Below are 12327 nucleotides of genomic sequence, written 5' to 3'. Positions count from 1 at the left end.
AGTTCCTCAACCGATTCAATGATAAATGCTTAGAGATCGACGGTCTGACAGACTCCGTAGCAGGCCTGTGTTTGACCAATGGTTTGGTGAATGAGGATTTCAGGAAGCACCTTACCACCAAACCCGTGTGGACGATGAAAGAGATCTAGAGTGTTGCAAGGAAATACATCAATGACGAAGTGATACGTGCTTCAAATGTTCGAGATATGAAGAGTTCAAGTATTATTTAGAAGATATTAATTTACATTTTTAGAATATTTTAATTTAATGTATTTTGATTTTGTTTATTTAATTACTAGATTGGGCCTTATGTTTATGGGCTTTAGGATTTTTATTTGTTTTAACCTAATAAGAGGTTATAAATACCTCCTTAGCTATTGTAGTCGTAGCATAGAATGATTTAGAGGTTTTAAACCTTTTTTGGTTTCGTGATGAAACCATGGTGTGGACAATTGAGGTTGAGGAGTCCCTCTCTTGTTGCATCGGGGAATTGGTTAGAAGGTTGAGGAGTCCCTTCGAATCAATTTCCAAACCATGGCGTTGACAAGTTAGGTTGAGGAGTCCCTTTCTTGTTGCGTCAAGAAATTGGGTAGAAGTAGAGTGATTCTTTTTGTACTCAATTTCAATCTATCATTTTTGTTTCTATTTCAATTTCAATGTATCTTTTTTATTCAAATTCAATTCTTGTCTTGTTTATCTTTTTATTTCTTTATCATTTGGTATCAGAGCTCAGGTATTAGATTAATTCTTATTAATCTATATTTGTTCTTCTTTTATCATTAAAAAAAAAAGAGTCCAGTGTATGTTGCGTCTTTCTTTAAGTTATTGTGTTCTTGTTTTCGTTTGTGTTTCATTATTGTTTAAAAAAAGCATAAAGTGCAAAAAAAAAAAGGAAAAAAAAGAAAGAAATTATCTTCCTTGTAATTATTGTCCTTTTCATATATTATTTTTTCCACCTACAAGATTCGAGGACGAATCTTTTTTGAAGAGGAGGAGAATGATACGTGCTTCAAATGTTCGAGATATGAAGAGTTCAAGTATTATTTAGAAGATATTAATTTACATTTTTAGAATATTTTAATTTAATGTATTTTGATTTTGTTTATTTAATTACTAGATTGGGCCTTATGTTTATGGGCTTTAGGATTTTTATTTGTTTTAACCTAATAAGAGGTTATAAATACCTCCTTAGCTATTGTAGTTGTAGCATAGAATGATTTAGAGGTTTTAAACCTTTTTTGGTTTCGTGATGAAACCATGGTGTGGACAATTGAGGTTGAGGAGTCCCTCTCTTGTTGCATCGGGGAATTGGTTAGAAGGTTGAGGAGTCCCTTCGAATCAATTTCCAAACCATGGCGTTGACAAGTTAGGTTGAGGAGTCCCTTTCTTGTTGCGTCAAGAAATTGGGTAGAAGTAGAGTGATTCTCTTTGTACTCAATTTCAATCTATCATTTTTGTTTCTATTTCAATTTCAATGTATCTTTTTTATTCAAATTAAATTCTTGTCTTGTTTATCTTTTTATTTCTTTATCATTTGGTATCAGAGCTCAGGTATTAGATTAATTCTTATTAATCTATATTTGTTCTTCTTTTATCATAAAAAAAAAAGAGAGTCCAGTGTTTGTCGCGTCTTTCTTTTTGTTCTTGTGTTTTTGTTTTCGTTTGCGTTTCATTATTGTAAAAAAAAAAAGAAGAAGCATAAAGTGAAAAAAAAAACAAAAAAAGAAGAAAGAAAACAAAAAAAAAGAAATTATCTTCCTTATAATTATTGTCCTTTTCATATATTATTTTTTTCCACCTACAAGATTCGAGGACGAATCTTTTTGAAGAGAAGGAGAATGATACGTGTTTCAAATGTTCGTGATATGAAGAGTTCAAGAGTTATTTAGAAGATATTTTAGTTTATATTTTTAGAATATTTTATTTAATGTATTTTGATTTTATTTATTTAATTACTAGATTGGACTTTATGTTTATGGGCTTTAGGGTTTTCTTTGTTTTAACCTAATAAGAGGTTATAAATACCTCTAGCTCCTTAGCTATTGTAGTCATATGATAGAATTTTTAGAGGTTTAAAACCCTTTTTTGGTTTCGTGATGAAACCATGGTGTGGACAATTGAGGTTGAGGAGTCCCTCTCTTGTTACATCGGGGAATTGGTTAGAAGGTTGAGGAGTCCCTTCGATTCAATTCCCAAACTATGGCGTTGGCAAGTTAGGTTGAGGAGTCCCTTTCTTGTTGCGTCAAGAAATTGGGTAGAAAGTAGAGTGATTCTCTTTGTACTCAATTTCAACTTATCTTTTTGTTTTTATTTCAATTTTAATGTATCTTTTCTATTCAATTTTAATTATTGTCTTGTTTATCTTTTTATGATGAAAGAGATCTAGAGTGTTGCAAGGAAATACATCAATGACGAAGAGGTCAGTCAAGTGGTAGTTGTGATAAACCCATATTTTATGATATATTTTGTGCTTAGTTTGAGTGATTTATTCAATCCTTCACCCACTTATTGATATTAATTGCATGGTTTTACTTTCCCTTCCTTAATATGTGATGTATGTGAAAAACATGTTTCCTATGCTTTAAAATTAATTATTTTAATTACCTTTATTTCCATTCGATGCCGTGATTAGTGTGTTGAGTAGTTTCAGATCTTCTAAGGCAGGAATGACTCAAAGGATGGAAAGGAAACATACAAAAATGGAAGGAAAACACAAAACGAAGTTTTTGGAGAAACCGACATCCACGCGATCGCATGAGCGACGCGGACGCATGCCAAACGCGAAGAAGCAGCGACGCGGCCGCATGACTGACGCGACCGCGCGCCTTAAGCAGAACACATATGACGTGGCCGCATGACTGACGCGACCGCGTGGCAATGACAACTCCGAATGACGCGACCGCGTGACCCACGCGGACGCGTGACAGAGGCCACGCACCAGAAATTGCAGAAAACGCTCCCAGCGAATTCTGAAGCCCTTTTTGGCCCAAATCCAAGTCCAGAAGGCATAGACCAGAGGTTATGAAGTGGGGGAATGCATCCATTCAGAGGGAGACTCCACTTTAGTTAGTTTTTCCATGATTTAGATTTAGTTTTGAGAGAGGTTCTCTCCTCTCTCTTCTCTCTTTAGGATTAGGATTTAGAATTAGGATTTTATTTGCTTTCAGGATTATCTCTTTATCAGGTTCAATATTCCCTTTTATTTACTTTTTCAATTTAATTTATGAATTCTTCCATGTTACAGATTACTCTTTTGAATTAATGTTATTTGAGGTATTTCTGTTTAATATTGCTTTCTTTTATTTACATTATTGTTATTCCCATCTGAAGACATTTTTATTCCAGTAGATTTACTTTTCTCCTTTTGGTCTTGGTTAAGAAATCAGTAACTCAGGAGTTATCAAACTCAAACATGATTGATAATTGTTATCTTGTTAGTTAAATTGAACTTCAATAATCCCAATCTTTTCTTAGGAAATAAATAGGATTCGAAGATCAAACCAATTAATCCCTTGACCTTCCTTTATCTTAGTAAAGGTTAACAAAGTGGAATTAAGATTCAATTCTCATCATCATTGATAAGGATAGCTAGGATAGGACCTCTAATTTCTCATACCTTGCCAAAAGCTTATTTACAGTTATCTATTTATTTTACTTGCCATTTAAATTACTTGTTCTTCATTTACTTTAATTGTTGATTAAACTATTCCCTCCTCATTCTCAAAACCCCAATTTACAATCTCCATAACCAATAATAAGAACATACTTCCCTGCAGTTCCTTGAGAAGACGACCCGAGGTTTGAATACTTCGGTTATCAATTTATTTAGGGGTTTGTTACTTGTGACAACCAAAACGTTTGTATGAAAGGACTTTTGAAGGTTTAGAAACTATACTTGCAACGAGGATTTATCCGCAAATTTCTAGACCACGCAAAAGTTCTCTCATCAAAATGGCGCCGTTGCTGGGGAACTGCAATCGTGTGCCTTATTATTGGTTATTGTAAATATTTTTCTTTTACTTGTTTATTTGTCTTTATTTTCCCCTTTCTATTTCTATTGGCTACTATGAATTCTCGCCCCTTTCGCTTTGAGTTTGGTTCTAATGTTATTGAAAGGAATGGAAGTTATAAAGGAACATGCATCAAGGTCAGAGCAACCAAAGATGGATGGAGCCAAGAGGATCTGATCAACCCTTTAGGCAACAACACCCTCCAAGATATCATGGACAATGACCATTCTACAATGCATACCAAGCAAATAGACATGGTGGACAACCTTGTAATTACCAATAAGCCCCACCCTGTGCTTATAGACCATCCTCTCAACATAACTCCGAACCACCACACTCACAAGCTCCTTTTCACCATTCACCACCGTATGATCCTCATTTACCCCGATTCCAATCCAATCACTCCCAAACACCACCACTTCCCCCTGTGCCATATCCAAATCTATCACCCCGAGAATCAGAGGTTCGCCTCAAGGAAACAGTAAATCGACTTCAAACAACCCTTCATCAACTGGAGCAAGCAGTAAGTCAATTATCTTCTAGACGTTCGAGCATTCAAGGACATCCCACAGCTCCATGTGGACAATCTAATGAAGAGCGTAGCATGAAGGAAATACTAGAAACTCCAGTAGACAAGACAGAGCATGGTTTCGTACTGGAACAAGTAAAGGAAGCTGTCATTATTGAAGAAGAAGAGTTGGTTGAAGACTTAGGAGACGTTGAACCTCCATCGGAATCCAAAGTTGTGGAGCATTCTGTCAAGGATGTTACAATTGATGCTAAGGAGGATTGTGCGCAATCCCCAGAGCAAGTATTTCATGAAGAACTAGACAGAATAACCCAAGAAGCAAATTTCCTTGATGATGATAGTCACAAGTCAAGTTCTCCTAGTAATGAGCTTGCATCCGCAAGTGAATTCTCTGAGATCGAAGAATCTTCCCCAAGTGAATACGAAGATGATACGGAGGTAGATTTCTCTCAACCTCCAGTCTATGACTTAAGTGATGAGGAAGACATAGATGGCTTTGATCAGGACATGGATACATTTGAAGAATCTTGCAAGGAAGTGGAGAATTTCACAGAAGAGAACAAGGGAGTAGAACTCACAGAACCACTGGAATCACCTATCCCAAGGCCATTACCACCCAATACAAGTTTTAAGCGGGTACAATCCTTAACATTTAGCTTTATTTTTCCACTTGAATATGGTTTGCTTGAAACAAATGGCCAGCTTAGAGCTCTTTGCAGCTTTAAGAGTAAAAGGGAAATGGCTCGTACTCAGACCTGGTGCACGAGGTTCAATAAGGTTCTACGCTTCAACTCGAAGTGCACAGATTGGCACCATGATCAATCGGATGGATCTCGGAAAACGTTTGGTTATCCTGGTGAGAATCTAATTTCTAAAATGCCCAGATGGAAGAGTATAGATCAAGACGAAGGCGGATTTAAAAGTAAAGTTTGGGATCCTGGAATCTATGCTGACATTCGTCACCCCGGGAGCCTGACAATCTGTTTGAAGCTGCTCAGAAGCTTCACATGCCTAGTTTGGGACCCCGGAGGCTATTGGCATTCCAAGCATTGGTGGAGATTTCTGGATGAATTTAAGCATAAGCCGCCATAACAGGAAGATCATCCAATGTCCAACTTAAGGACTTTAACTAAAAGTGCTAGATGGGAGACAACCCACCATGGTATGATCGTCCCTTTTTCAATTTTTATTTAGTTTTATTTGTTTTCAAGTTTATTTTATTGAACCTGGAGTTTTGCATCTCATTCATATTAATCATTGCATTCTGCATATTGCATAATTGCATACCTGCATAAAAAAAAAGAAAAGGGTGCGCGACGCGACCGCATCATTCATGCGATCGCGTCAAGTTACGAAAAACACTTCCCACACGACCGCGTCCTTCACGCGGCCGCGTGACATGGAGATCGGCGTAAAGATCCAACGTCCAGAAAGTTAGGCTGGAATCGTGCGGCCATTGTGCGTTTTGCACAAATGACCCACGCGATCGCATCACTTGCACAACCTCAATCCCACGCGACAGCGTGAGCGACGCGATTGCGTCGCATGGATTGCACAACACCCCTAAAGGAGACAGAGAGTTGTGCTGAAACGACGCTGGATTCGTGCATTTAGCACAATTTCCAGCGACGCGATCGCATGCCCCAGGCGATCGCGTCATTCACTCTTTTTGCCCTCCACGCGATCGCGCCACTCACGCGATCGCGTCAACCACCATTTCAGCCCAACCACGCGACCGCGTGCCCCACGCGATCGCGTGGATTCAAATTTATAACCCCCCTAGTCACGCGAACCCTACCAGTCGCGCCCCCCCAAACCCCTCTCTTCCCTCTCTTCTTCTCCAATCACACCACCACCACCCAGCCACCACCACCGAACCACCATCACGCCGCCGACCACCCAGACGCCGCCGCCTCCCATCCCCTTCCTCCTTCCCCCTTCTTTCTTCTTCTTCCTTCTTCTTTCCCCTCCAACGCCACTGCCCCCCCTCCACGACCACCACCCACCGCCGCCGCCCGTCACCACTGCCCAGCGCCACCCACGCCCCCCTCCCTTCCCCTATTACTCCCTACCCCCATTACCCCTACCTTTCCCTCCCTTCCTCCGAACAGCAGCCACCACCACCGCGCCACCCTCTTTCGCCGCGCCGGCTGCCACCGCCGTCATCCCCAACCTCCTCTCTGCCCCCACTCTCTTTCTTACGCCTACCAAGTTTCGACGAACGCCACCCTTCTATCCTTCGTAGTTAATTCATATTTTTCTGTTTATGTTCGTCATTAGGCTAGTTAGATATGCATGTTGTAGTGGATTTTAGGTTGTTAGGTAGCCTAGGATGTGGTTAGTGGATTTAGGTCTGTTTAATTGCGTTGTTCGTGTTTCTTGTTTCATTATTTTTACAATTCTGCTGTTGTTGTGATGTTAGTTTTGTTCATATGCTGTAATTTCTTATTTCATGCTGCTATTTACTCTGATTTTTCATGATTCTTATTCCTTATATGTAAGTGAAGCTTTATTTTTTATTCATATAAACTATTCTGTTGTTGTTTATTTTCTGGGACAATCCAATTTTAGCCGAAATGCTGCCCAAATCTCTGTAAAATGTTTCCATTCTTGTCTTGATTTTGGCATTTTCAACTGTGCTTTCCTTAGATTTAACCAAAACAATTCATGAATGCCAGGGCAAGCTTTCTTATTCTCTTTGATTTCCTGATTTATAATTTGCATTTTTGATATTTGATTCCAATTTTTGCTATTTCTATATCTATTTGAATCATCATCAACCTGTTTTCCTTATTTGCATATGAGTTACTTATAGCTTTTAACCGTGAATACTTGTTACTTGGAATATTTTCATTATGCCACTTACTTTAACCCCCTTTTTACTAACTCACTAATGTTAACTTCCTAAACTCTTTTTCAATTCTAACCAACCTAATCTTTTAAAACTTCTCTTCTGATTTTTTTTCACTTTCTTTTAACATTCTAACCATGGCATGATGTTAATTTTTCTATTTAACATGAATTCAATTACATTTTGGATTGTGAATTCTCCTTTTCGGACTTTTAACTCCTATACAATCCTTAATGCACATTTACTTAACTCATTTTCCTTATCATTTTGCTCCTTTTCCACTTTGTGTTTCTTTTGATTATTTACCTATTAGTTTTTCTGTTTTTATTATATCTTGGTTTTCTATTTTTCAGGATGTCTGCCAGCCAGAGAAAAGGAAAAGGAAAGGCTACTACTGGTAAACGGAAAAGAGGAGAATCCTCCATGTCCATTATGGATATTATGCATGATGACTGATGAGCGGATAATTTATACGCTTTTTGGCATTGTTTTTAGTATGTTTTTAGTAGAATCTAGTTACTTTTAGGGATGTTTTCATTAGTTTTTATGTTAAATTCACATTTTTGGACTTTACTATGAGTTTGTGTGTTTTTCTGTGATTTCAAGTATTTTCTGGCTGAAATTGAGGGACTTGAGCAAAAATCAGATTCAGAGGTTGAAGAAGGATTGCTGATGCTGTTGGATTCTGACCTCCCTGCACTCAAAATGGATTTTCTGGAGCTACAGAACTCGAAATGGCGCGCTTCCAATTGCATTGGAAAGTAGACATCCAGGGATTTCCAGAAATATATAATAGTCCATACTTTTTCCAAGTTTAGATGACGCAAACTGGCGTTCAACGCCAGCTCTCTGCCCAATTCTGGCGTCCAGCGCCAGAAACAAGTTGCAAAGTGGAGTTCAATGCCCAAACTGGCACAAAAGCTGGCGTTCAACTCCAAGAATGACCTCTCCATGTGTAGACTTCAAGCTCAGCCCAAGCACACACCAAGTGGGCCCCGGAAGTGGATTTATGCATCAATTACTTACTTCTGTAAACCCTAGTAGCTAGTTTATTATAAATAGGACCTTTTACTATTGTATTAGATATCTTTGGACGCCTGGTTCTTAGATCAGGGGGGCTGCCCATTCGGCCATGCCTGGACTTTTCACTTATGTATTTTTAACGGTAGAGTTTCTGCACTCCATAGATTAAGGTGTGGAGCTCTGCTGTTCCTCAAAGGTTAATGCAAAGTACTACTGTTTTCTATTCAATTCATCTTATTTCGCTTCTAAGATATTCATTCGCACTTCAACCTGAATGTGATGAACGTGACAATCATCATCATTCCCTATGAACGCGTGCCTGACAACCACTTCCGTTCTGCATTAGATTGAATGAGTATCTCTTAGATCTCTTAATCAGAATCTTCGTGGTATAAGCTAGATTGATGGCGGCATTCATGAGAGTCCGGAAAGTCTAAACCTTGTCCGTGGTATTCCGAGTAGGACTCTGGGATTGAATGACTGTGACGAACTCCAAACTCGCGAGTGTTGGGCGTAGTGACAGACGCAAAAGGATAGTAAATTCTATTCCAGTATGATCGAGAACCTCCAAGATGATTAGCCATGCAGTGACAGCGCATCGGACCATTTTCACAGAGAGGAATAGGATGCAACCAACGACAAGGGTGATGCCTCCAGACGATTAGCCGTGCTGTGACAGAGTATTTGGATGAAGACAGCAGGAAAGCAGAGGTTTAGAGGAACGATTGCATCTCCATACGCTTATCTAAAATTCTCACCAATGATTTACATAAGTATTTCTATCCTTCTTTTATTACTTATTTTCGAAAACCCCATTACTATTTTATATCTGCCTGACTGAGATTTACAAGGTGACCATAGCTTGCTTCATACCAACAATCTCCGTGGGATTCGACCCTTACTCACGTAAGGTATTACTTGGACGACCTAGTGCACTTGCTGGTTAGTTATGCGAAGTTGTGAAGATATGTTTAGACCATGGTTCTGTGCATCCGTTTTTGGTGCCATCGCCAGGGAATCAATTTCGAACAATAATTCACAACCTGAGTAACAATTTCGCATACCAAGTTTTTGGCGCCGTTGCCGGGGATTGTTCGAGTTTGGACAACTGACGGTTCATCTTGTTGCTCAAATTAGGTAATTTTCTTTTTGTTTTATTTTCAAAAATTTTTCAAAATTCTTTCAAAAATTTCTCCCTTGTTTTCGAAAAAAAAAAGGTTTTCAAAAAAATAATAAATGTTTTCAAAAATATATTTTTCTTCAGAATTTTTAAGAATGAATTCTAGTGTTTCATGAAACATGTTGAATCCTATCTGGCTGTAAAGCCATACCCAAACTGCCTTGGGATTGGTCTTCAACTAATCACCTCAATGGATGTAATTTACATGCTAGAGCTTGGCTGGCTATTAAGCCATGCCTGACCCTTTGATTGGAGCTTTAGACTAAAGAGCATAAGATTCCTGGAATTCATATTAAAAATTTTGGAATCCTTATTTTTCTTTTTTTTCAAAATGAATTTCGAAAAAATTAAAAAAAATACAAAAAAAATCATAAAATCAAAAAAAAAAAATATTTTTCATGTTTCTTGTTTGAGTCTTGAGTCAATTTTAAGTTTGGTGTCAATTGCATACTCATCTTGCATTTTTCGAAAATTCATGCATTCATAGTGTTCTTCATGATCTTCAAGTTGTTCTTGGTAAGTCTTCTTGTTTGATCTTGATGTTTTCTTGTCTTGTGTTGTATGATGTTTTTCATATGCATTCTTGCATCCATAGAGTCTAAGCATCAAAGATTTCTAAGTTTGGTGTCTTGCATGTTTTCTTTGCATTAAAAATTTTTCAAAAATATGTTCTTGATGTTCATCATGATCTTTATAGTGTTCTTAGTGTTCATCTTGACATTCATAGCATTCTTGCATACATTCATTGTTTTGATCCATAACTTTCATGCATTGCATCATTTTTCTTGTTTTTCTCTCTCATCATAAAAATTCAAAAATCAAAAAAATATCTTTCCTTTTTTCTCTCTCATAAATTCGAAAATTAGATTTGACTTTTTCAAAAAAAAATTAAAATCTAGTTGTTTTTATGAGTCAAATCAAATTTTCAATTTTAAAAATCTTATCTTTTTCAAAATCTTTTTCAAAAATCAAATCTTTTTCTTATTTCTTAGTTATTTTCGAAAATTCTAAAAAAATATTTTTCAAAAATCTTTTTCTTATTTTTATATCAAATTTTCGAAAATAACAATAACAATTAATGTTTTGATTCAAAAATTTCAAGTTTGTTACTTACTTGTTAAGAAAGATTCAAACTTTAAGTTCTAGAATCATATCTTGTGATTTCTTATGAATCAAGTCATTAATTGTGATTTTAAAAATCAAATCTTTTTCAAAACTAATTTCAATCATATCTTTTCAAAAATATCTTCTTATCTTATCTTTTTCAAAAATATGATTTTAAAATATCTTTTCTAACTTCCTATCTTCTTATCTTTTCAAAATTGATTTTCAAATTTGTTTCAACTAACTAACTAACTTTTTGTTTGTTTCTTATCTTTTTCAAAACCACCTAACTAACTCTCTCTCTCCAATTTTCGAAAATATCTCCCTCCTTTTCAAAAAGTTCTTTTTAATTAACTAATTATTTTGATTTTTTATTTTAATTTTCGAAAAACTACTAACCTTTTTCAAAAACTATTTTCGAAAATCACTAACTCTTTTTCAAAAATTATTTTCGAAATTCTCTCCTCCTCTCATCCCCTTCTATTTATTTATTCATCTACTAACACTTCTCTTCATCTCACATCTCTGCTCCTATCATCACCTTTGTGTTTGGATTCTTCATTCTTCTTCACCCCTATTCCTTTTCTTCTTCTGCTAACAATAAGGAACCTCTTTACTGTGACATAGAGGATTCCTCTTCTTTTCTTTTTCTCTTCTCTTTCTTTGAGCAGAGACAAAGAAAAAGGCATTCTTGTTGAAGCTGATCCAGAACCTGAAAGGACTTTGAAGAGAAAACTAAGAGAAGCTAAATTACAACAATCCAGAGACAACCTTATTGAAAATTTCAAACAAGTAAAGGAGATGGCAGCCGAACCCAACAACAATAATGCAAGGAGAATGCTTGGTGATTTTACTGCACCTAATTCCAATTTACATGGAAGGAGCATCTCCATTCCTACTATTGGAGCAAACAATTTTGAGCTGAAACCTCAGCTAGTTTCTCTGATGCAGCAGAACTGCAAGTTTCATGGACTTCCATCTTAAGATCCTTTTCAGTTCTTAACTGAATTCTTGCAGATCTGTGATACTGTTAAGACTAATGGAGTAGATCCTGAAGTCTACAGGCTCATGCTTTTCCCTTTTGCTGTAAGAGACAGAGCTAGAATATGGTTGGACTCTCAACCCCAAGACAGCCTGAACTCTTGGGATAAGCTGGTCACGGCTTTCTTAGCCAAGTTCTTTCCTCCTCAAAAGCTGAGCAAGCTTAGAGCTGATGTTCAAACCTTCAGACAGAAAGAAGGTGAATCCCTCTATGAAGCTTGGGAAAGATACAAGCAGCTGACCAAAAAGTGTCCTTCTGACATGCTTTCAGAATGGACCATCCTGGATATATTCTATGATGGTCTGTCTGAATTAGCTAAAATGTCATTGGATACCTCTGCAGATGGATCCATTCACCTAAAGAAAATGCCTGCAGAAGCTCAAGAACTCATTGACATGGTTGCTAATAACCAGTTCATGTACACTTCTGAAAGGAATCCTGTGAATAATGGGACGCCTATGAAGAAGGGAGTTCTTGAAATTGATACTCTGAATGCCATATTGGCTCAGAACAAAATATTGACTCAACAAGTCAATATGATTTCTCAGAGTCTGAATGGAATGCAAGCTGCATCCAACAGCACTCAAG

General features: G+C 37.1%; 1 non-coding gene across 1 annotated transcript; it reads right to left on the bottom strand.

Annotated features, from left to right (window-relative positions):
* Nucleotides 1–11897: 11897 nt before the first annotated feature.
* On the bottom strand, nt 11898–12005 carry LOC148545961 (small nucleolar RNA R71). The gene has a single exon (XR_015900994.1). It is a non-coding gene; the product is annotated as a small nucleolar RNA R71 (small nucleolar RNA).
* Nucleotides 12006–12327: the final 322 nt, after the last annotated feature.

This window comes from Arachis ipaensis, chromosome B9 (genome assembly GCF_059453495.1).
Source record: "Arachis ipaensis isolate K30076 ecotype BB chromosome B9, ASM5945349v1, whole genome shotgun sequence".
Classification (NCBI taxonomy): domain Eukaryota; kingdom Viridiplantae; phylum Streptophyta; class Magnoliopsida; order Fabales; family Fabaceae; genus Arachis; species Arachis ipaensis.
Note: the sequence above shows the minus strand (reverse complement) of the source record. Positions and strands in the feature narration are given on the sequence as shown.